Genomic DNA, 24,663 nt, shown 5'->3' on the forward strand with positions numbered 1-24,663 from the left:
CACTTTAACCCTCGTCGCCAGTTTTGTGAGGGCCACGAAGAATCCAACACGAGTTGAAGGATAGAAAGAAATAGCATCTATTTACAATAATATATATATATATTCAATAGCAGCAGCAACTCCCTTGCTGCTCACTCTTCTCTAGCTGGTTCCAAACTGGCCAGCCCTATTCATGCAGGGAATCTGCTAATGATTTCTCCGCCCCCCCCCCCCCCCCCCCCCCTCATTGGGGAAGCTCATACTCCCTCAGGATTGTGGGATTGCCATTAGTCCCCAGCCAGTGGTAAGCAGGCAGGTTATAACAGCAGGGATGCTCATTGTCCCTGCTGCTGTTCGCCCTGGCAATCAAGCCACTGGCTGTTGCTCTCAGATCAGCAAAGTGGTGGAGAGGCATCCAGAGGGGAGACAGAGAGCACAGAGTCTCACTCTATGTGGATACCCAGCTCAAACCTCCAAGCCAGCATAGGAAAGATAATGGAACGCCTGAGGGAGTTTGGAGGCTTCTCGGGTTACAAACTTAACCTGAGCAAGAGCAAAATCTTCCCAGTAAACCCGCAGGGGGGAGATGCAAAGCTGGGTACGCTGCCATTTAAACTGTCCAAAAATAAGTTCCAGTACATGCGGATCCAGATTGCCCACGACTGGACGTGGCTCCATAAATGGAACTTGTCGGGTCTAGTGGAGGAGGTAAAGAGAGACCTTCGGAGGTGGGTCTCGCTCCCAGTCTCCCTGCCAGGAAGAGTGCAGACAATAAAAATTAACATGCTGCCAAGATACTTTTTTCTATTCAGATCCTCCCGACCTTCATCCACAAAGCCTTCTTCACCAAGGTAGATAAGTTAATCATGGCATTTGTGTGAGCTGGAAAGAACTCCAGGATCCGCAAAAGCGTCCTTCAAAGAAGGTAGAGCATGGGGGGCTTGGCTCTGTTGTATCTCCTGTTCTCCTGGGCAGCAAATGCAGAAAGTGTGCAGGGGGTTGCTGATGGAGCCTGAGGGGGAATGGGTGCAGTTGGAGGAGACCTCCTGTATTGGGACATCCCTCTGAGTACTGGCCACTGCCCCACTCCCATTCCCCCAGCCAAAAACCCGAGGAGCCTGGTCATGGTGGCCATGCGAAGGTCCTGAAACCAGCTCAGACACCATTTTAAACTTGCGACATGTCTGTTGCGGCCCCATCTGCAGGAACCATAGATTTATCCTGGCAAAAATAGCTGCCACCTCCACAACGTGGAGAAGGAGTGCTGACAGAAAGGGACTAGTACCTCGATGGTAGAATAGTGACCCTGGGAGAACTAACAGCGAAGCTCCAGTTCGCCAAAGGGAATGAGCTCTGACACTTATAACTGCAGGACTTCCCCTGCAAGGAGACCACAACGTTTCCCAGCTACCTGGACACATCCTACTGGACTGAATACTAGCGGTGGATGAATTAGGAACGGTAAATGCGCCGACATGTATGAACAAATGTTCGAAAATGTTAAGGGCCCCGCTGGACAAGACACGAGAAAGATGGGAAGTGGAACTGGGCATGGAGATAGGGGGAGGAGGACTCTGGATCGAGGCACTACATTGGGTGAACTCCACCTTCTATTGCTCAGGGCTGAGCCTAATGTAGCTACAGGTGGTGCAGAGTGCACACCTCACTTGGACACACATGAGTGGGTTCTTTCCGAAGGTGGAAGATCAATGCGATCCACATCCACAAGTCTGGTTCTGTCCCAAGGCTGTCGAGTGCTAGACCATCTTTTTCGAGGCCATGTCCAGGATCGTGGTGGTGATGGTGGAGCCATGGCCTTTCTTTAGTGGCGGTCTTCAGGATGTCAAAACAGCCACAGCTCTTTGTGTGGAGAGGGGCTGACGCCCAGGCCTTGTCCCGCTGATTGCCTGACGGAGACTCGTGCTCGAGGGAGATCGGCAGCACACCCAAGGCCGCTGACTGGCTGGTCAACCTAGCAAACCTTTCTGAAAGTAGAGAAAATACAATTTGGCACCGGGGTCAGAGGAAGGCTTCCACTACACGTGGAGGGAATTCTGTAAAATATTTATTTCGGTTACCGTGGATAATTCTGTATGTTTTCGCTATTAAGATTCAGGATTTGGATCTATTTTTACATGTACCGAGGTATAGGTACAAAATAACACATATTGTTCTGGGCGGTATGGTAGCACAGTGGTTAGCACTGTTGCTTCACAGCACCAGGGTCCTGGATTTGATTCCTGGCTTGGGTCACTGTGCGGAGTCCGCGCGTTCTCCCCATATCTGCGTGGGTTTCCTCTGGGTGCTCCGGTTTCCTCCCACAAGTTCCGAAAGATGTTCTTGTTATGTGAATTGGACATTCTGAATTCTCCCTCAGTGTACCCGAACAGGCGTCGGAGTGTGGCGACTAGGGCATTTCCACAGTAACTTCATTGCAGTGTTAATGTAAGCCTACTTGTGACAATAATAATGATTTTTATTATGTGTACAGTCCAGTCAGATCGTTTCATACATGAAAAACAGGACATAACGATAAGTACACAATAGAGACATCGGGTGAGCATACGGAATGTAGTGCTACTCAGTAGAGAAGATGCATGGAGAGATCAGTTCAGTCCATAAGAGGGTCTTTCAGGATTCTGGTAACAGTGGGGAAGAGGCTGTTTTTGAATTTGTTAGTGCGTGTTCTCAGACTTTGTATCTCCTGCCTGATGGAAGAATTTGGAAGAGAGAATAACCCGGGTGGGAGGGGTCTTTGATTATGCTGCCCACATTCCTAAGGCAACAGGAGGTGTAGACAGAGTCAATGGATGGGAGATTGGTTTGCATGATAGACTGGGCTGTGTTCACGACCGTCTGTAGTTTCTTACGGTCTTGGGCCGAGCAGTTGCCTTACCAGTCTGTTGCAGCCAGATAGGATGCTTTCTATGGTGCATCTGTAAAAATTAAGACCATAAGACATAGGAGCGGAAGTAAGGCCATTCAGCCCATCGAGTCCACTCCACCATTCAATCATGGCTGATTTCAACTCCATTTACCCGCTCTCTCTCCGTAGCCCTTAATTCCTCGAGAAATCAAGAATTTATCAACTTCTGTCTTAAAGACACTCAACGTCCCGGCCTCCACCGCCCTCTGTGGCAATGAATTCCACAGACCCACCACTCTCTGGCTGAAGAAATTTCTCCTCATCTCTGTTCTAAAGTGACTCCCTTTTATTCTAAGGCTGTGCCCCCGGGTCCTAGTCTCCCCTGCTAATGGAAACAACTTCCCTGCGTCCACCCTATTTAAGCCATTCATTATCTTGTAAGTTTCTATTAGATGTCCCCTCAACCTCCCAAACTCCAATGAATATAATCCCAGGATCCTCAGACGTTCATCATATGTTAGGCCTACCATTCCTGGGATCATCCGTGTGAATCTCCGCTGGACCCGCTCCAGTGCCAGTATGTCCTTCCTGAGGTGTGGGGCCCAAAATTGCTCACAGTATTCTAAATGGGGCCTAACTAATGCTTTATAAAGCTTCAGAAGTACATCCCTGCTTTTATATTCCAAGCCTCTTGAGATAAATGACAACATTGCATTTGCTTTCTTAATTACGGACTCAACCTGCAAGTTTACCTTTAGAGAATCCTGGACTAGGACTCCCAAGTCCCTTTGCACTTCAGCATTATGAATTTTGTCACCGTTTAGAAAATAGTCCATGCCTCTATTTTCCAAAGTGCTAGACCTCGCACTTGCCCACGTTGAATTGCATCAGCCATTTCTTGGACCACTCTTCTAAACTGTCTAAATCTTTCTGCAGCCTCCCCACCTCCTCCATACTACCTGCCCCTCCACCTATCTTTGTATCTTCGCCAAACTTAGCCAGAATGCCCCCAGTCCCGTCATCTAGATCGTTAATATATAAAGAGAACAGCTGTGGCCCCAACACTGAACCCTGCAGGACACCACTCATCACCGGTTGCTATTCCGAAAAAGAACCTTTTATCCCAACTCTCTGCCTTCTGCCTGACAGCCAATCGTCAATCCATGTTAGTACCTTGCCTCGAATACCATGGGCCCTTATTTTACTCAGCAGTCTCCCGTGAGGCACCTTATCAAAGGCCTTTTGGAAGTCAAGATAGATAACATCCATTGGCTCTCCTTGGTCTAACCTATTTGTTATCTCTTCAAAGAACTCTAACAGGTTTGTCAGGCACGACCTCACCTTACTAAATCCATGCTGACTTGTCCTAATCCGAACCTGCACTTCCAAGAATTTAGAAATCTCATCCTTAACAATGGATTCTAGAATCTTGCCAACAACCGAGGTTAGGCTAATTGGCCTATAATTTTCCATCTTTTTCCTTGTTCCCTTCTTGAACAGGGGGGTTACAACAGCGATTTTCCAATCCTCTGGGACTTTCCCTGAGTCCAGTGACTTTTGAAAGATCATAACCAACGCCTCCAGTATTTCTTCAGCTATCTCCTTTAGAACTCTAGGATGTAGCCCATCTGGGCCCGGAGATTTATCCATTTTTAGACCTCTTAGTTTCTCTAGCACTTTCTCCTTTGTGATGGCTACCATATTCAACTCTGCCCCCTGACTCTCCTGAATTGTTGGGATATTACTCATGTCTTCTACTGTGAAGACTGACGCAAAGTACTTATTTAGTTCCTCAGCTATTTCCTTGTCTCCCATCACTAGATTACCAGCGTCATTTTGGAGCGGCCCAATGTCTACTTTTGCCTCCCGTTTGTTTTTAATGTATTTGAAGAAAATGTTACTATAATTCCTAATGTTACTGGCTAGCCTACCTTCATAATTGATCCTCTCTTTCCTTATTTCTCTCTTTGTTAACCTCTGTTTTTGTAGCCTTCCCAATCTTCTGACTTCCCACTACTCTTTGCCTCATTATAGGCTTTCTCTTTTGCTTTGATGCATTCCTTAACTTCCTTTGTCAGCCATGGCTGCCTGATCCCCCCTCTGATAACCTTTCTTTTCTTTGGGATGAACCTCTGTACTGTGTCCTCAATTACTCCCAGAAACTCCTGCCATTGCTGTTCTACTGTCTTTCCCACGAGGCTCTGCTCCAGTCGATTTTCATCAGTTCCTCCCTCATGCCCCAGTAGTTACCTTTATTTAACTGTCACACCTTTACATCTGATTCTACCTTCTTTCTTTCAAATTGGAGATTGAATTCTACCATATTATGATCACTGCCTCCTAAGTGTTCCCTTACTTTAAGATCTTTAATCAAGTCTGGCTCATTACATAACACTAAGTCCAGAATGGCCTGTTCCCTCGTGGGCTCCATCACAAGCTGTTCCAAAAAGCCCTCCTGTAAACATTCAATGAATTCCCTTTCCTTGGGTCCACTGGCAGCATTATTTACCCAGTCCACCTGCATATTGAAGTCCCCTATGATCACTGTGACCTTGCCTTTCTGACATGCACTTTCTATTTCGTGGTGCATTTTGTGCCCCTGGTCCTGACCACTGTTAGGAGGCCTGTACATAACTCCCATTATGGTTTTTTTGCTTTGATAATTGGTAAGAATCAAGGTGGAAATGCCAAATTTCCTTAATTTCCTGAGGAAGTATAGGCGCTGTTGTGCTTTCTTGGTCGTGGCGTCGATGTGGGTGGACCAGGACAGAATTTGGTGATGTGCACATCTAGGAATTTGAAGCTGCCAACCATCTCCACCTCAACACCATTGATACAGAAGTGGGTCTGTGATGTATTAGTTCCGTGTTGTATTTTTTTCTTTTTTTTCCTCTCTGGGCAGATACAACGGAGTATGTGTGATACGTCTACCTGTCACAAAACAAAAATCTTTCAATAATTATTTTTTAGGGTAGCACGGTGGTGCATTGGTTAGCACCGCTGCCTCATTGCGCCAAGGTCCCAGGTTCTATCCCGGCCCTGGGTCACTGTCCGTGTGGAGTTTGCACATTCACAAACCAAAGATGTGCAGGATAGGTGGATTGGCCACCCTAAATTGCCCTTAATTGGAAAAAATGAATTGGGTACTCTAAATTTATAAACAAATAATAATAATTGTTTTTTAAATGATGCATGGCTGAGAGCACAGAAATCCATTGAGCTTGAGGAAACAACCTATGCCCAGAGAAAATATTGTTTGATATTTGTATACACAAGGTTAAGTGATTTCAAGGGTGGGTAGTTAATGATACTTATGAAAATGAAATGAAAATCACTTATTGTCACAAGTAGGCTTCAAATGAAGTTACTGTGAAAAGCCCCTAGTCGCCACATTCCAGTGCCTGTTCATGGAGGGTGGTACGGGTACTTAGTCTAAATGATCGATATTTATATTGGGGTGCAATGCTTGGCACCTTAGCAATGCCAACCTGGCATACTGGCAATGCCACCTGTGCACCTTGGCAGTGGCACCAGCAGTGCCAGCGTACTGCTCTGCCCAAAGGGCATGCACCTGGGAGATCCCAATGCCTCAGATGCCTCTGGAAACGGCATATTACAGTGAGACTAGCTGTCTTACTCTAATATGCAGATTTACCCAAAGGTGAACCCGCCCACAATGCGCGGTATTTACATTGCAACGTCTTGCGAGATTGCGCTACATCTCGCGAGGTGTTGCGAGCTGGGTAGATCCCAGGAGCGGGGTCTCCAGGCTTCTATCGGTCACATTGTGCCACGGCATGCTGCTTTTCAGGTGCAGCGTGGCGGTTCGATTGCGCCAGTTGATATTCTAGGCTGCCCTGTGTTCAAAGTTTATATATTTAGAGTTTACAAGTTATAGCAAAAGAAACAACCATTTTGTTTTATTTACTGTCTTGCCCTCTCTGGATTTTGGCTTTTGTAAATATTAAAATTAATTTTAACTTTACCCTATTGCTTTGGGTTTGTTCTAATTTTCCTACATTACATAGGTGAATTGATGGAAAATTATGGGACTATCTTTGTTCCATTTTTAGATTTATTTGTACAATTTGATGATTGCGTACCTTGTATTAATATTTGTAATGCCTCTGTGTTCGTTTTATGCATGTTGTAACTGGTGAACACAAGAATTTCTGTAATAACAATTGTAATTACTCAACAGGTAAATTAGTAAGGCGATAACATGGAACAGCAGCTTTTCTCAACTTCTCTGTTAAGTGGCATCAGCAGTTCTGCGCCTTCTGTGGATCCAACTCTCTTATACAGCCATTGGTCTGTATTTGCTGATGATAATGTACCTCCAGTTGCTTTTCATGATGGCCCCAAACAAAGGTAAAGCCATTTAACTGATGTTTTCAGGGACTGCTGAGTTTTAAGTCAATTTAGGTGGTGGTGTGATGTTATGTGCATTCTAGCTGGGATCAATGCAGTTCCAATGTACAGTGTCTTAATTCTCACATTTGGAGTTTTAGTGAAAAGTGTCCTTGAACGATTTAAATAATTATGAAAATGATGGGACTGGGTATTGTATTATGTTACACTGCTGTAGAAGGGGTATTTTTCTGAGTTGGGGTCTGAGGCAATTCAGCTTGGTGGACTAGTTCACTGTACATCTGACTGCTGACTTGGGAATGCTAAATGCAGGCAGCATTCCTAACATTGATGAGCACAAATGGGAACTGGAGGGTGTAATGAATTAGAGACTGGCCTTTCATTTCTGAAACTTGAGTTGAAATCCATCCCACTTAAAAGCAGATTAATTGTTTATTTATCTCCTTCCCTTTAGTATATGTAAAATGGCTTCCACTTTGCTTACATAACAGGCACTGAATTTCAAAATAATTATTTCTTTGTGAAATGCTTTCAAAAGTTTGATGGGCTTTTTAAATTAGAGTACTTTTTATGATGTAATTTTTTAATAAAGAGAAAGTCACTTTTTAAAAAAAAAAAAATGTTTTATTGAAATTTTTTTGATCAAAATTTTTTCCCTTTACAGATCAAACATAACAGTAAAGAAAGTTTAACAATAAACAAATGGCTAATCAACATGGTAATCTAATCGTTTAACATAAAATAAAACTTCCACCCCCCCCTCCCCCCTGGGTTGCTGCTGCTGGTCATCTATCTTCCCTCTAACGTTCCCCTAGGCAGTCGAGGAATGGCTGCCACCGCCTGGTGAACCCTTGAGCCGATCCTCTCAGGGCAAACTTTATCCGCTCCAGTTTTATGAACCCTGCCATGTCGTTTACCCAGGCCTCCAGTCCGGGGGGTTTCACCTCCTTCCACATGAGTAGAATCCTACGCCGGGCTACTAGGGACGCAAAGGCCACAACGTTGGCCTCTTTCGCCTCCTGCACTCCCGGCTCATCCGCAACTCCAAATAGAGCTAGCCCCCAGCCTGGTTTGACCCGGGCCTTCACCACCTTAGAAATCACTCCCGTCACTCCCTTCCAATACCCCTCCCGTGCCGGGCACGACCAAAACATATGTGCGTGGTTTGCCGGGCTTCCGCCGCACCTCCCACACTTGTCCTCCACTCCAAAGAACCTGCTCAGTCTTGCTCCCGTTATGTGTGCTATATGTAGCACCTTGAATTGAATCAGGCTAAGCCTGGCGCACGAGGAAGAGGAATTTACCCTGCTTAGGGCATCAGCCCACATACCCTCCTCTATCTCCTCCCCTAGCTCTTCTTCCCACTTTCCTTTTAATTCGCCCACCAACTCCTCCCCCTCTTCCCTCATCTCTCGGTATATCTCTGACACCTTGCCCTCTCCGACCCGCACCCCCGAAAGCACTCTGTCCTGAATCCCCTGTACCGGGAGCAGCGGAAATTCCCTCACCTGTTGTCTTGTGAACGCCCTCACCTGCATATATCTAAGGAAGTTTCCCCGGGGCAACTTATACTTTTCCTCCAATGCTCCCAAGCTCGCAAACGTCCCATCTATAAATAAATCTCCCACCCTCCTAATTCCCAACTGGTGCCAGCTCTGAAATCCTCCATCCATTCTTCCTGGGGCAAACCTATGGTTGTTCCTGATTGGGGACCCCACCAGGGCTCCCCGCACACCTCTCTGTCGCCTCCATTGTCCCCAGATATTCAATGTTGCCGCCACCACCGGGTTCGTGGTAAACCTTTTTGGTGAGAGCGGTAGCGGTGCCATCACCAGCGCCTCTCAGCTCGTCCCTTTACAGGACTTTCTCTCCAGTCTTTTCCACGCCGCTCCCTCTCCCTCCATCATCCATTTACGAATCATCGCCACATTGGTGGCCCAATAGTAGTCGCCCAAATTCGGTAGCGCCAATCCTCCTCTGTCCCTGCTACGTTGTAGGAACCCCCTCCTTACCCTCGGGACTTTCCCTGCCCACACGAAGCTCTTGATGCTCCTGTCTATTTTTTTTAAAAAAAGGTCTTAGTGATTAGTATAGGGAGACATTGAAATACAAATAAGAACCTCGGGAGGACCATCATCTTAATTGCCTGCACTCTGCCCGCCAACGACAGAGGCTGCATGTCCCACCTCTTGAAGTCCTCCTCCATTTGTTCTACCAATCGTGTCAGATTAAGTCTGTGCAGGGTTCCCCAGCTCCTAGCGATCTGAATCCCCAGGTATCGGAAGTTTCTTTCCACTTTCCTTAGAGGCAGGCCTTCTATCTCTCTACTCTGGTCCCCTGGGTGTATCACGAATAGTTCACTCTTCCCCATGTTAAGTCTATATCCCGAGAAATCTCCGAACTCCCTCAACATCCGCATAATCTCTATCATTCCCCCCCACTGGGTCCGACACATACAACAGTAGGTCATCCGCGTATAGCGAGACTCGGTGTTCTTCTCCCCCTCTAATCACCCCTCTCCATTTCCTGGAGTCTCTCAACACCATGGCCAGAGGTTCAATTGCCAACGCGAACAACAGTGGAGATAGCGGGCATCCCTGTCTTGTTCCCCTATATAAACCCGTTCCCGAACCCAAACCTCCTTAACACCTCCCATAAATACTCCCACTCCACCCTATCAAATGCTTTCTCTGCATCCATTGCCGCCACTATCTCTGCCTCCCCCTCCACTGGGGGCATCATTATCACCCCTAATAGTCGTCGCACGTTGACATTCAGTTGTCTCCCCTTTACGAACCCTGTCTGGTCTTCGTGCACCACCCCCGGGACACAGTCCTCTATCCTCGATGCCAGTACCGTTGCCAGCAATTTGGCGTCCACATTTAATAATGAAATAGGTCTATAGGACCCGCACTGCAACGGATCTTTATCCCTCTTCAGAATTAGCGATATCGTCGCCTCCGACATTGTCGGGGGTAAAGTCCCTCCTTCCCTGGCCTCATTGAACGTCCTCACCAACAACGGGGCCAACAAGTCCACGTATTTTCTATAAAATTCCACTGGGAACCCGTCTGGTCCCGGAGCCTTCCCTGCTTGCATGTTCCCCAGCCCCTTAATAACCTCGTCCACCCCAATCGGTCCCCCCAGACCTTCCACCTCCTGCTCCTCCACCCTCGGGAACCTCAATTGATCCAGGAACTGCCGCATCCCCTCCTCTCCCTCTGGGGGTTGGGACCTATACAGTCCCTCATAAAAGGTCTTGAACACCTTGTTTATCTTCCCTGCTCTTCGCACCGTGGCTCCCTTTTCGTCTCTAATTCCCCCTATCTCCCTCGCCGCTGTCCTCTTTCGCAACTGATGAGCCAGCAGGCGACTAGCCTTTTCCCCATATTCATACCTCCTCCCCTGTGCCTTCCTCCACAGCACCTCCGCCTTTCTGGTGGTCAGGAGGTCAAACTCCGTCTGGAGTCGTCTCCTCTCCCTGTACAGTCCCTCCTCCGGGGTCTCTGCAAATTCCCTATCCACCCTTAAAATCTCCCCCAGTAATCTTTCCCTTTCCTTGGCCTCTGTTTTCCCTTTGTGGGCCCCAATGGAGATCAGCTCTCCTCTGACCACCGCTTTTAGTGCTTCCCATACCACTCCCACACGGACCTCCCCGTCGTCATTGACCTCCAGGTATCTCTCAATACACCCCCGCACTCTTCCACACACTCCCTCGTCCGCCATCAATCCCACATCTAATCGCCAGAGTGCTCTCTGCTCCCTTTCCTCTCCTAGTTCCAGGTCCACCCAGTGTGGGACATGGTCCGAAACCACTATGGCTGAATACTCAGCTTCTTCCACCCTTGAGATCAACGACCTTCCCAGAACAAAAAAATCTATCCGGGAGTACACTTTATGGACATGGGAGAAGAAGGAGAACTCCCTGGCCCTCGGTCTAAGAAATCGCCATGGATCCACTCCCCCCATTTGGTCCATAAACCCCTTGAGCACCTTGGCCGCTGCCGGCCTTCTTCCGGTCTTTGATCTGGATCTATCTAGCCCTGGGTCCAGCACGGTATTGAAGTCCCCTCCCAATATTAAGTTTCCTACCTCCAGGTCCGGTATACGACCCAGCATCCGTCTCATAAATCCCGCATCGTCCCAATTCGGGGCATATACATTAACCAACACGACCTCCATTCCCTCCAGCCTGCCACTCACCATTACATATCTACCTCCGCTATCTGCTACGATGTTCTTTGCTTCAAATGCTACCCGTTTCCCCACCAATATGGCCACCCCTCTATTCTTTGCATCTAGTCCTGAGTAGAACACCTGTCCCACCCATCCTTTCCTTAACCTAACTTGGTCCGCCACCTTCAGGTGCGTCTCTTGGAGCATAGCCACGTCTTCCCTTAGTCCTTTCAAGTGCGCGAGCACTCGGGCCCTTTTAATCGGTCCGTTCAGGCCTCTCACGTTCCACGTGATCAGCCTCACTAGGGGGCTACCTGCCCCCCTCCCGTGTCGACTAGCCATCACCTTCTCTAGGCCAGTCCCATATCCTGCCTCCGTGCTCCCACTTGCTCCCCAGGCGTCGCATTCCATCCCCGTCCACCCACTGTTTAGCCATTTCCTTTTTGATTTCCGCAGCAGCAACCCAGTTGTTCTCCCCCCTCCCCCCCCCCCCCGGCTAGATCCCTTTCTAGCGTGATTGCTCCCCTCATATTACTTCCGCAAGTCAGCTGACTTCAACTGACCCTGGCTACTCCTGCTCACTCCTTGACCCCCCCGTGTGGGGAACTCCCATCCGCCTTGCGCCTGTCTTCCCGCCATAATCTTTCTGGCACGGGAACATCCCTTTATCTGACCCGCCTCTTGTAGCGCAGCTCCCTTTCCTCTCCCCCTCCCATTCCTCATTCTCTGCCTATGTCCCTTCTTTCCCCCCTCACCGGCGCCCACATTTCCTAGTGTCTCCCCCCCATCCCAATTTACTTCTCAATTTACATCAACCATAACAATAACAATAACATTCCCTACAGTATCAGTCCCTCAGTTCCGATCCAATTTCTCCTCTTTAATAAAGGTCCATGCTTCTTCCGCCGTATCGAAATAATGGTGTCTCTCCTGGTACGTGACCCATAGTCGTGCCGGCTGCAGCATCCTGAACTTCACCTTTTTGTGTAACACCTCCTTGGCTCGGTTAAAACTCGCCCTCCTTCTCGCCACCTCCGCACTCCAATCCTGGTACACCCGTACCACTGCATTCTCCCATCTGCTACTCCGCACCTTTTTAGCCCATCTCAGGACCTCTTCTCTATCTTTAAGGCGGTAAAATCGCACGATTGTCGCCCTGGGTGGTTCTCCCGCTTTTGGTCTTCTCGCCGGGATCCGATGTGCACACTCCACCTCCAAGGGGCCCGCAGGGGCCTCAGCTCCCATCAATGAGCTTAGCATCGTACTTACATAAGCTCCACAGTTCGCTCCTTCCACTCCCTCAGGGAGACCCAGTATCCGAAGGTTCTTCCTTCGCGCTCTGTTTTCTAGGGCCTCAATCCTTTCAATACACTTTTTATGGAGTGCCTCGTGCGTCTGTGTTTTGACCGCCAGGCCCAGGATCTCGTCCTCATTATCCGTCACCTTCTGCTCCACCACGCGGAGCTCTGTCTCCTGGGTCCTTTGTGCCTCCTTGAGCCCCTCAATTGCCTGTAGCATCGGGGTCAGCACCTCCCTCTTTAGTAGCTCCACACACCGTCTCAGAAATTCGTCTTGCTCGGGCCCCCATGTCGCCTGGGCTTTCTCCGCCGCCATCTTGTGTCTTCTCCCTTTCTGTCCCTTTCGTCGACGATTCCTCGCGCTGCAGCCGCCGCCGCCAATATTTTCCTCTTTCGTTGGGGGGGGGACTCCCTATTCACTCACCCCACACCGGGTTGCGTCGCCCAAAAATTTCCCGTTGGGGCTCTTAAAAGAGCCCGAAGGTCCGTCGGAGCTGGAGCCGCCGAAACGTGCGGCTAGCAGGGCATCGCCGCAACCGGAAGTCCGAGAAAGTCACTGTTAAGAGTCCTAGTACAGCATTCCTGATTTTTGAATGCCCAGATAATGCATCAAAATGAACTATTGTGCACAGCTCTTCTTAAATGACTACAATTTTTCCTCGACTTTCCAATGAAGTTTTCACTTTATTTTCTCCTGATTGACTGTTATGTTTTCCTGATTTTTATGTTTTGCAAATCCAAACCGAAATCCTCAAACATTAACTTACAACATATATCCAGTTCTAGAGGATGTATGGAGCATTAGTACGGCCCTAAAAGGAAGACAAATGTACAACCAAACGATTCTACAGATGGAACATCCTTGTTGTGATGTTAGTACAGAGAAGACCAACTAGTCTGACACTGAGATTGGACATCTGAGTTACAGGGGGAGATCAAAGAAGCTTGGTTAACAAATGAAATGTTATAGGTAAAATGGATCCCAGTAAATAATTTGCAACGGTGATAAACGCTAACTATGGGTATCTGCTTGAGCTCAGATGGATAGTTTCAATACAACTTATTTCACAACAGGGTAGCGAAGCCAATGAACGATCTGTCCAGTGAGACCATGAAGCTGTGTGGCCTCAACAAATTCATGAAGTCGCTGGACTGTTTTTGGCACATTCCGTAATGTGAGAAAATAGTGTTTTTTAACTTGAGCACGGGAGAAATGGACAGTAACAGCCTGTTCCAATCCAAACATTTCTGTGTTGCAAAAATATATTTTTTCAAAAATAAAACCTGTAGAGTTTCCTTTTGACTATAAAATTCGAAATTCTAGGCTAGGGGATAGAAACGCAGTTTCAAACATGTGCAGATTAATATGTTATAACTGTTCTTATTTCAGGGCCCAGTTTAGTTTATCAGATTCTGGAAATACACCTGATTTATTTGGGTTGGTCTCCAACATACTGGATGAACCTGATAAACCAGAATCCGTTTCCAATTGGTAAGTCAAATTTTTCTACAGATTTATAGATGCACATGAAATTTAGGTTCAACTGCTACATTTACTGCTGTTTTGTTTTTAAGTTTGAAGTTAGTGCTATGAATTTGAAAATGGCAGTATTTTTAGGCTGCAGTTATACTGCATTTGGTTTGACCTCAAACCATTATGATGGTCTCCTAGACTGGGCCTGATCAATGCAGCTTTAGTGTACTTCGTACACACCTAGGCTGTGTGGCCACGTTTGCGTTGAAGTGCACATAACCTCCTTGGAAAGGTGCAATGAAATTCACTGTTGTTCGATCAAAATCCTGGAACTCTCCCTAACAGCACTGTGGGTGCACCTACACTGGCGGTTCAAAAAGGTGGCTCACTGTCATCTTCTCAGTGGAAATTAGGGATGGGCACAAATGCTAGTCTTGCAGAGGCATTTACAGGAGAATATAACATTAAATTCTTTATCCTGAATGACCTAATCTTAAGGGCAGTATCGAACGGAAAGGTTTCTAAGTGTCATTGTGGCAGGTTTTGCTGGGAGTTGCCCACCCGCTCTGTTGGCGAGTTCTCCATTGCTATCAAATGAAGAGTCACATTGTTGGGCCCTGGGGAGTTTATCACCGATTTAGCCCACAGTTAGAATTATTTTCATCACTGGGGAGCTGAACTCACTGGCCAGACGAGCTCCTCAGAGATTGGGGGGCCATTGTGAAAGAGTGCCCCGACCTTTAAGTAAGCTTGAGAATCTCCCACAGTGGTTAGCACAGTTGCATCACAGCTCCAGGGTCCCAAGTTCGATTCTCGGCTTGGGGCACTGTCTGTGCGGAGTTTGCACGTTCTCCCCGTGTCTGCGTGGGTTTCCTCCGGGTGCTCCGGTTTCCTCCCACAGTCCAAAGATGTGCAGGTTAGATGGATTGGCCAATGCTAAATTGCCCCTTAGTGTCTAAAAAATGTTAGCTGGGGTTACTGGGTTACGGGGATAGGGTGGATGTGTGGCTTAGTTAGGGTGCTCTTTCCAAGAGCCGGTACAGACTCAATGGCCTCCTGCACTGTAAATTCAATGATTCTATGAACCCCACCCATGGGCAATGCCATGATGGCAGTACCAATGTGCCAGCCTGGCAGTGCCAACATGTCCGCCTTCCAGGGGAAGGGCCATGGAGCCACCTTGCACTGTCCCTGATCACCAGGGGCCTCCAATAGCCTGGGAGACCTCCCGGCTGCCCTTCCGCCTGGTCTACTTATGTGTGGGCCAGTAGATCCGGGAAGTTGGTAGATCCCGGGTGAGCATGCTGAATTTGGTTTAAAACTGACTTAAGCGAGCACGACTTGGTCATGCACATTATGGGGGGGTCCTATAATCCCAACGTCACGAGGCTCACTGGTTGCTGGGAAGCTCGCGGGAGACTTCACCCAGCATCTACCGGCTGCATCGCGCTCCTGTTCGAGCATGATGCAGCCAGTAGATCACGTCCTTAAGCTCCTGCTATGGTGGCAAGCCTATGTTGCTGTAGAATCTTTCCTTTGTTACTGTAAAATGTTTTGTTTCAATATATTTTATTCCAAACACACACATCAAAATAAACATGAAACATGACAGAGTTTGTTCATTTTTCCCTCTTTTAATCCCTAATCCCCCACCTTCCTCCTCCAACCGGTGACAAACAATTCCTCAAATACGGGCAGAAACAGCCTCCATGGCACAGAAAACCCCTCCTCCGACTCCCTAACGGCATACTTTATCTTCACCAGCTTAAAAATTCCATGCAAATCCCCCAACCATGCTACGGCGCCTGGCGGTGCTGCCGACCTCCAGTTCAATAATATCCATCGCCGGGCAGTCAGAGAGGCGAAGGCCACAACATTGCCCCCCCCCCCTTCCACTCCTGTAGCCCCGGCGCCTCCGACACCCCAAAAATTGCAACCAGAGGCACAGCGTCATCCTAACCCCCACAATCCCCGACAAGCTCTTGAACACCACCTCCCAAAAGCTGGAATGATTTTAATAGTAGTCAGATTCATCTAATAATTTTTATATGTGCAAGATATTACATCAAGGGAACGGTGATGTAATGTTATAGGCTAGTAATCCCGCAGCCCTGACTTAATACTCCAGAGAAACAAGTTCAAACCTTATGATAGCAGCTTCTGGAATTTAAATTAAAGTAATTTTTTAAAAAGCTTGGTTAAAAAGTCTCATCTCAATAATAGTTTTTTAAAAATTGTATTTTATTTAGGTATTTGAAAATTTTTACAACAGTAACATAAACAATGACATCAACATAGTAAAATAAACATTTCCCCCCCCCAGCCCAATCTTCATGTACCTCAACCATTCAACAGCAATCAGCCACCCCCAACCCCTTGGAATACTGCATCTGCTTTTAATTTTCCCCGAGAAAGTCGACGAACAGCTGCCACCTCCGGGTGAACCCTAACATTGACTCCTTTAAGGCGAACTTTATTTCTCGGGACTGAGAAACCCAGTCATGTCACTAAACCAGGTCTCTACACTCAGGGGCTTCGAGTCCCTCCATATTAACAAGATCCGCCTCCGGGCTACCAGGGAGGTAAACAAAGAACAAAGAACAAAGAAATGTACAGCACAGGAACAGGCCCTTCGGCCCTCCAAGCCCGTGCCGACCATGCTGCCCGACTAAACTACAATCTTCTACACTTCCTGGGTCCGTATCCCTCTATTCCTATCCTATTCATGTATTTGTCAAGATGCCCCTTAAATGTCACTATCGTCCCTGCTTCTACCACCTCCTCCGGTAGCGAGTTCCAGGCACCCACTACCCTCTGCGTAAAAAAGCTTGCCTCGTACATCTACTCTAAACCTTGCCCCTCTCACCTTAAACCTATGCCCCCTAGTAATTGAACCATCTACCCCGGGGAAAAGCCTCTGACTATCCACTCTGTCTATGCCCCTCATAATTTTGTAGACCTCTATCAGGTCGCCCCTGAACCTCCTTTGTTCCAGTGAGAACAAACCGAGTTTATTCAACCGCTCCTCATAGCTAATGCCCTCCATACCAGGCAACATTCTGGTAAATCTCTTCTGCACCCTCTCGAAAGCCTCCACTTCCTTCTGGTAGTGTGGCGACCAGAATTGAACACGATACTCCAAGTGTGGCCGAACTAAGGTTCTATACAGCTGCAACATGACTTGCCAATTCTTATACTCAATGCCCCGGCCAATGAAGGCAAGCATGCCGTATGCCTTCTTGACTACCTTCTCCACCTGTGTTTTCTGTCAAGGCCTCAGCAATTTCCTCTCCAGCCTCCTTCAGTATTCTGGGGTAGATCCCATCAGGCCCTGGGGACATATCTACCTTAATATTTTTTAAGACACCCAACACCTCGTCTTTTTGGATCTCAATGTGACCCAGGCTATCTACACACCCTTCTCCAGACTCAACATCTACCAATTTCTTCTCTTTGGTGAATACTGATGCAAAGTATTCATTTAGTACCTCCCCCATTTCCTCTGGCTCCACACATAGATTCCCTTGCCTATCCTTCAGTGGGCCAACCCTTTCCCTGGCTACCCTCTTGCTTTTTATGTACGTGTAAAAAGCCTTGGGATTTTCCTTAACCCTATTTGCCAATGACTTTTCGTGACCCCTTCTAGCCCTCCTGACTCCTTGATAAGTTCCTTCCTACTTTCCTTATATTCCACGCAGGCTTCGTCTGTTCCCAGCCTTTTAGCCCTGACAAATGCCTCTTTCTTTTTGACGAGGCCTACAATATCTCTTGATATCCACGGTTCCCGAAAATTGCCGTATTTATCCTTCTTCCTCACAGGAACATGCCGGTCCTCAATTCCTTTCAACTGCCACTTAAAAGCCTCCCACATGTCAGATGTTGATTTGCCCTCAAACATCCACCCCCAATCTATGTTCTTCAGTTCCCGCCTAATATTGCTATAATTAGCCTTCCCCCAATTTAGCACATTCATCCTAGGACCACTCTTATCCTTGTCCACCAGTACTTTAAAACTTACTGAATTGTGGTCACTGTTACCGAAATGCTCCCCTACTGAAACATCTACCACCTGGCCGGGCTTATTCCCCAATACCAGGTCCAGCACCGCCCCTTCCCTAGTTGGACTGTCTACATATTGTTTTAAGAAGCCCTCCTGGATGCTCCTTACAAACTCCGCCCCGTCTAAGCCCCTGGTACTAAGTGAGTCCCAGTCAATATTGGGGAAGTTGAAGTCTCCCATCAGCACAACCCTGTTGTTTTTACTCTTTTCCAAAATCTGTCTACCTATCTGCTCCTCTATCTCCCACTGGCTGTTGGGAGGCCTGTAGTAAACCCCCAACATTGTGACTGCACCCTTCTTATTCCTGATCTCTACCCATATAGCCTCACTGCCCTCTGAGGTGTCCTCCCGCAGTACAGCTGTGATATTCTCCCTAACCAGTAGCGCAACTCCGCCTCCCCTTTTACATCCCCCTCTATCCCGCCTGAAACATCTAAATCCTGGAACGTTTAGCTGCCAATCCTGCCCTTCCCTCAACCAGGTCTCTGTAATGGCAACAACATCATAGTTCCAAGTACTAATCCAAGCTCTAAGTTCATTTGCCTTACCCGTAATACTTCTTGCATTAAAACATATGCACTTCAGGCCACCAGACCCGCTGTGTTCAGCAACTTCTCCCTGTCTGCTCTGCTTCAGAGCCCCACTGTCCCTATTCCCTAGTTCTCCCTCAATGCTCTCACCTTCTGACCTATTGCTCCCGTGCCCACCCCCCTGCCATACTAGTTTAAACCCTCCCGTGTGACACTAGCAAACCTCGCGGCCAGGATATTTATGCCTCTCCGGTTTAGATGCAACCCGTCCTTATATAGGTCACACCTGCCCCGTAAGAGCTTTCAGTGGTCTAGATAACGGAAACCCTCCCTCCTACACCAGCTGTTTAGCTACGTGTTTAGCTGCTCTATCTTCCTATTTCTAGCCTCACTGGCACGTGGCACAGGGAGTAATCCCGAGATTACAACCCTAGAGGTCCTGTCTTTTAACTTTCTGCCTAGCTCCCTGAACTCCTGCTGCAGGGCCTCATGCCCCTTCCTGCCTATGTCGTTAGTACCAATATGTACAACGATCTCTGCCTGTTTGCCCTCCCCCTTCAGGATGCCCTCTACCCGTTCGGAGACATCATGTAAGGCCAAGACGTCGGCCTCTTTCGCCCCCTGAACTCCCGGATCTTCCGACACTCTAAAGATCACTACCTCCGGACTTGGCACCACCCGTGTTTTTAGTACCATGGACATTGCCTTAGCAAAACCCTGACAAAAGCCTCTAAGCTTCGGGCATGCCCAAAACATGTGGACATGATTTGCTGGGCTTCCCGCGCACCTCGCACACCTATCCTCAACCCTGAAGAACTTAGTCATCCTAGCCGCTGTCATGTGTGCCCGGTAGACTGCCTTAAATTGTATCAGGCTAAGCCTCGCGCATGATGAGGAGGTATTAACCCTGCTTAGGGCATCCACCCATAGACCCACCTCTACCTCTCCTCCAAGCTCGTCCTCCTACTTGCCCATAAGCTCCTCCACCGAGGTTTCCTCCTCCTTCGAAAGATCCTGGTAAATATCCAATACCTTCCCCTCTCCCATCCAGGTACTGGAAACTACTCTATCCTGTATCCCCCGTGGCGGCAGCAGCGGAAAAGTCGGCACCTGTTTTCTCAGGAAGTCTCGCACCTGCAAATACCTAAAACCGTTCCCTGCTGGCAATTTAAATTTATCCTCTAAAGCTTTCAAGCTGGGAAAGCTCCCGTCTATAAATAGATCCCTCATCCTTCTAATTCCTGCCCTCTGCCAACTCCGGAACCCGCCATCTAGCATACCCGGTACAAACCTATGGTTATTACAAATCGGGGTCCAAATCGATGCTCCCTCTACTCTCTTATATCTCCTCCATTGCCCTCAGAGCCGCCAATACCACCGGACTTCTGAAGTAACGGGCCGGCGAGAACGGCAGAGGTGCCGTTACCAGTGCTCCCAAACTGAAGTCTTTACATGACGTCGCCTCCATCCGCTCCCATGCCGACCCGTCCCCCACTACCCACTTCCTAATCATGGCTATATTAGCCGCCCAGTAGTAATTGCAGAGGTTCGGCAGCGCCAACCCCCCCCCCCCCCCCCCCCCCCGAATGCGCTCCAGAAAAACACTTTCTTCACTCGCGGGGTTTTATTCGCCCACGCAAAGCTCGAAATAATCTTATTCACCCGCTTGAAAAAGGCCTTAGGGATGAAATCTCAATAATACTGATCATAAAACTACTGGATTCCCGTTGAAACACATCTGATTCATTAATGTCTTTCTGAGAAGGTGATCTGCCATTCTTCCCTGGCCTGGTCTTACATGTGACTCCAGACCCATAGCCATGTGGTTGACCCTGACAACTGGATCCTTCCCCCATCCCCTGCAAGTTCCTCTCCAGCCCTGAGCAGGTGTCCCAAATCCTGGTCGGTCAGCTTATCCATCCTGCAGCCCCTAACTCTCATCATAACAAGCTGAACCTCACAACCAGTGGACAAAGGCTGAGGCTCCTCCCCTCTGTGTACCCTTACTTGCTTCACTTGCAGTCACAGATCACTGACCAAATCCTTAGAGGTATGATTGACTCCTGGGGCGGGATTCTCCGCTGTCGGCGCGATGTCCGCCGACCGGCGCCAAAAACGGCGCGAATCAGTCCGGCATCGCGCCGCCCCAAAGGCGTGGAATTCTCCGCATCTTGAGGGGCCGAGCCCTCACCTTGAGGGGCTAGGCCCACGCCGGACTGATTCCCGCCCCGCCGGCTGGCGGGAAAGGCCTTTGGCGCCCAGCCAGCTGGCGCGGAAATGACTTTGCCGTGCGACGCATGCGCGGGAGCGTCAGCGGCCGCTCACGGCATCCCCGCGCATGCGCAGTGGAGGGGGTCTCTTCCGCCTCAGCCATAATGAAGACCATGGCGAAGGCGGAAGGAAAAGAGTGCCCCCACGGCACAGGCCCCCCACGGCACAGGCCCGCCCGCGGATCGGTGGGCCCCGATCGCGGGCCAGGCCACTGTGGGGCCCCCCCCCCCCCGCGGCCAGATCGCCCCGCGTCACCCTCCCAGGACCCCGGAACCCGCCCGCGCCGCCTTGTCCCGCCGTTCGAAAGGTGGTTCAATCCACGCCGGCTGGCGTGGGTTGACAGCGGCGGGACTTCGGCCCATCGCGGACCGGAGCATCGCCGGGGGTGGGCCCGCCGACCAGCGCGATTTCCGCCGACCGGCGCGGCGCGATGGGGGGTCGGAGAATCGCGCCCCAGGTATAAAATAGCCAAGTAACATTCCCCCTCCCTGATGAGTCTGCAACTCTCTAACTCTGACCCAAAGGTCCTCTGATCACAAACACTTATTTCAGGTGTGTTTGCCCTGGATCACACTGGCATCCAGGATCTCCCACATACCACAGCTTTGACTTTCAAAAATTATTTTGTTACCCTTACCACCAATGTTTGTATTATTTTTAAACCTTAGGAACAGAATAGACCACTTACCAGATACTCCCCGAACAGCTAGCTTCTAACCCATAGTAGAGCAACAACAAATTCCTGTAAGGTAAAAAAATTCCAGAAGGCAAAAGCAAAGGAGCACCTCCCTGCTTCCCCAACTCATCTAACTCCCTTAATCACACAACATCCCCACTTTGTTCAAAGTCTCACTGCAATGTCTGTTTATGGCCGCAATTCTCCTGTTTTTACTCATTCGCACTGAAATGTCTTTATGGGTGCAATTTTTCTGTTTTGACTACAAGTGCTCCCACCAGCGGAGAATTGGGGGTGCTTCCTGCTGCTCACGTGGTATTCGGTGGCACTTAGAAACATTTTTTTCAGGGGATCGAGTTTTACGTTGGACTTGAGAGGGGCAGGGTGTAAACTCGCTAACATGTCCCGCTCCCGAGGGCACTTTTGGAAAGGGCGGTCCCACCTATAGTGGAGACACAGAGCCAGGGACTGCATGAGGGAGTGATGGCAACTATCCAGCGCCTGCAGGTGCAGTTGGAGCAGTCAAACCACCTGCAGGAGTAGGAGGTGGTGCCGACAATGTGTGCCACCCAGGCCAATACCGCACGGGTGGTAGATGCTATGGGGGAGGGCGGTGGGGCGAAGGCTTTGGCCATGGGTCAAGATATCCAAGGTCTGGGGGTACTCTGTGCAGGCGGTGGCCGAGGCACCAGACAGGGCTGCCCTATCACAGGCAGCCATGTACCAGGGCCACCAGGACATTGTGGCTTCACGACCGATTCTCCGCCCAATCACATTTCGCGATTCCGCATCGGCCAACGGAGAATCCCACTCCAGGGGCGAAATTCTCCGGTATCGGCGCGATGTCCGCCGACTGGCGCCCAAAACGGCGCAAATCAGTCGGGCATCGCGCCGCCCCAAAGGTGCGGAATCCTCCGCATCTTGCGGGGGCCGAGCCCCAACCTTAAGGGGCTAGGCCCGCGCCGGACTAATTTCCGCCCTGCCGGCTGGTGGAAAAGGCGTTTGGTGCACCGCCAGCTGGCGCGGAAATGACATCTCCAGGCGGCGCATGCGCGGGAGCATTAGCGGCCGCTCACGGCATCCTCGCGCATGCGCTGTGGAGGGAGTCTCTTCCGCCTCCGCCATGGTGGAGACCGTGGCGAAGGCGGAAGGAAAAGAGTGCCCCCACGGCACAGGCCCGCCCGCGGATCGGTGGGCCCCGATCGTGGGCCAGGTCACCGTGGGGGCACCCCCCGGGGCCAGATCGCCCCGCGCGCCCCCCACCCCCCCAGGACCCCGGAGCCCGCCCGCGCCGCCTTGTCCCGCTGGTAAGGTAGGTGGTTTAATCTACGCCGGCGGGACAGGCATTCTAGCTGCGGGACTTCGGCCCATCCGGGCCGGAGAATCGCAGGGGGGTGCGGGGGCCACCAACCGACGCGGCGCGATTCCCGCCCCCGCCGAATATCCGGTGCCGGAGAATTCGGCAACCGGCGGGGGCGGGATTCACGCCAACCCGCCGATTCTCCGACCCGGCGGGGGGTCGGAGAATCTCGCCCCAGGTCTTTCCAGGAAGCTCTTCAGAACAAAGAGAGGTTCTCTTTAAGAAGACTGAGGTTAGAAAGGATATCTGCCCTTTCTATAATGATTACCAAGGCCTTTTTTAAGCGGGTAGGTAGGAGCATCATGGGTTTTGTATGGGCAAAGAAGACCCCGAGGGTAAGGAGGGGGTATCTGGAGCATAGTAGGGACAGGGGAGGGCTCGCGTTGCCGAATCTGGGTGGCTATTATTGGGCAGCCAACGTGGCGATGATCCGTAAGTGGGTAATAGAGGGAGAGGGGGCGGCATGGAAGAGGTTGGAGGTGGCGTCCTGCAAAGGAACGAGCCTGAGGGCGCTGGTGACGGCACCGCTGCCGCTCTCGCCGACAAGGTACACCACGAGTCCGGTGGTGGCGGCAACGCTAAAGATCTGGGGGCAGTGGAGACGACATAGGGGTGAGATGGGAGCCTTGGTGTGGTCCCCGATCCTGGAGAACCATCGATTCGTCCCAGGAAGGATGGACGGGGGGTTTCGGAGCTGGCATCAGGCAGGGATCAGAAGGATGGGCGACCTGTTTATAGATGGGACGTTTGCGAGCCTAGGGGCCCTGGAGGAGAAGTTTGGGTTACCCCCGGGAAATGCGTTCAGGTATATGCAAGTGAGGGCGTTTGTGAGGCGGCAGGTGAGGGGATTCCCGTTGCTCCCGGCACAGGGGATTCAGGACAGGGTGATTTCGGGTGTATGGGTCGGAGAAGGCAAGGTCTCGGCGATATATCAGGAGATGAAAGAAGAGGGGGAGGCTTTGGTAGAGGAGCTGAAGGGCAAGTGGGAGGAGGAGTTGGGGGAGGAGATTGAAGAGGGTATGTGGGCTGATGCCCTGACTAGGGTTAATTCCTCTTCCTCATGTGCCAGGCTCAGCCTGATACAGTTTAAGGTCATTCACAGAGCGCATATGACAGGGGCGAGGCTGAGTAGGTTCTTTGGGATGGAGGACAGATGCGGGAGGCGCTCGGGAAGCCCGGCGAATCATGCCCACATGTTCTGGATGTGCCTGGCACCGGATGGGTTCTGGAGGGGTTTCACGAAGACTATGTCCAAGGTGGTGAAAGTCGAGGTCAAGCCAAGTTGGGGGCTGGCAATATTTGGGCTGGCGGACAAGCCGGGAGTGCAGGAGGCGAAAGAGGCCGGTATTCTGGCCTTTGCGTCCCTGGTAGCCCGGCGGAGGATCTTGCTCATGTGGAAGGACGTGAAGCCCCCCAGTGTGGAAGCCTGGATAAATGACATGGCAGGGTTCATTAAGCTCGAGAGGATAACGTTTGCCTTGAGAGGGTCTGCGCAGGGGTTCTTCTGAGGTGGTGGCAACCATTCCTAGATTATCTCGCGGAGCGTTAGAATGAGGCCTGTCAGCAGCAGCAACCCAGGGAGGAGGGGGGTGTCTCTTTCCG

General features: G+C 50.0%; 1 pseudogene; it reads left to right on the forward strand.

The window, feature by feature from the left end:
* Window positions 1-24,663, forward strand: part of LOC140424751 (meiosis-specific coiled-coil domain-containing protein MEIOC-like) — a 124,108-nt pseudogene that overhangs the window by 42,078 nt on the left and 57,367 nt on the right.

The sequence above is a fragment of the Scyliorhinus torazame genome, chromosome 6 (genome assembly GCF_047496885.1).
Source record: "Scyliorhinus torazame isolate Kashiwa2021f chromosome 6, sScyTor2.1, whole genome shotgun sequence".
Taxonomy (NCBI): Eukaryota; Metazoa; Chordata; class Chondrichthyes; order Carcharhiniformes; family Scyliorhinidae; genus Scyliorhinus; species Scyliorhinus torazame.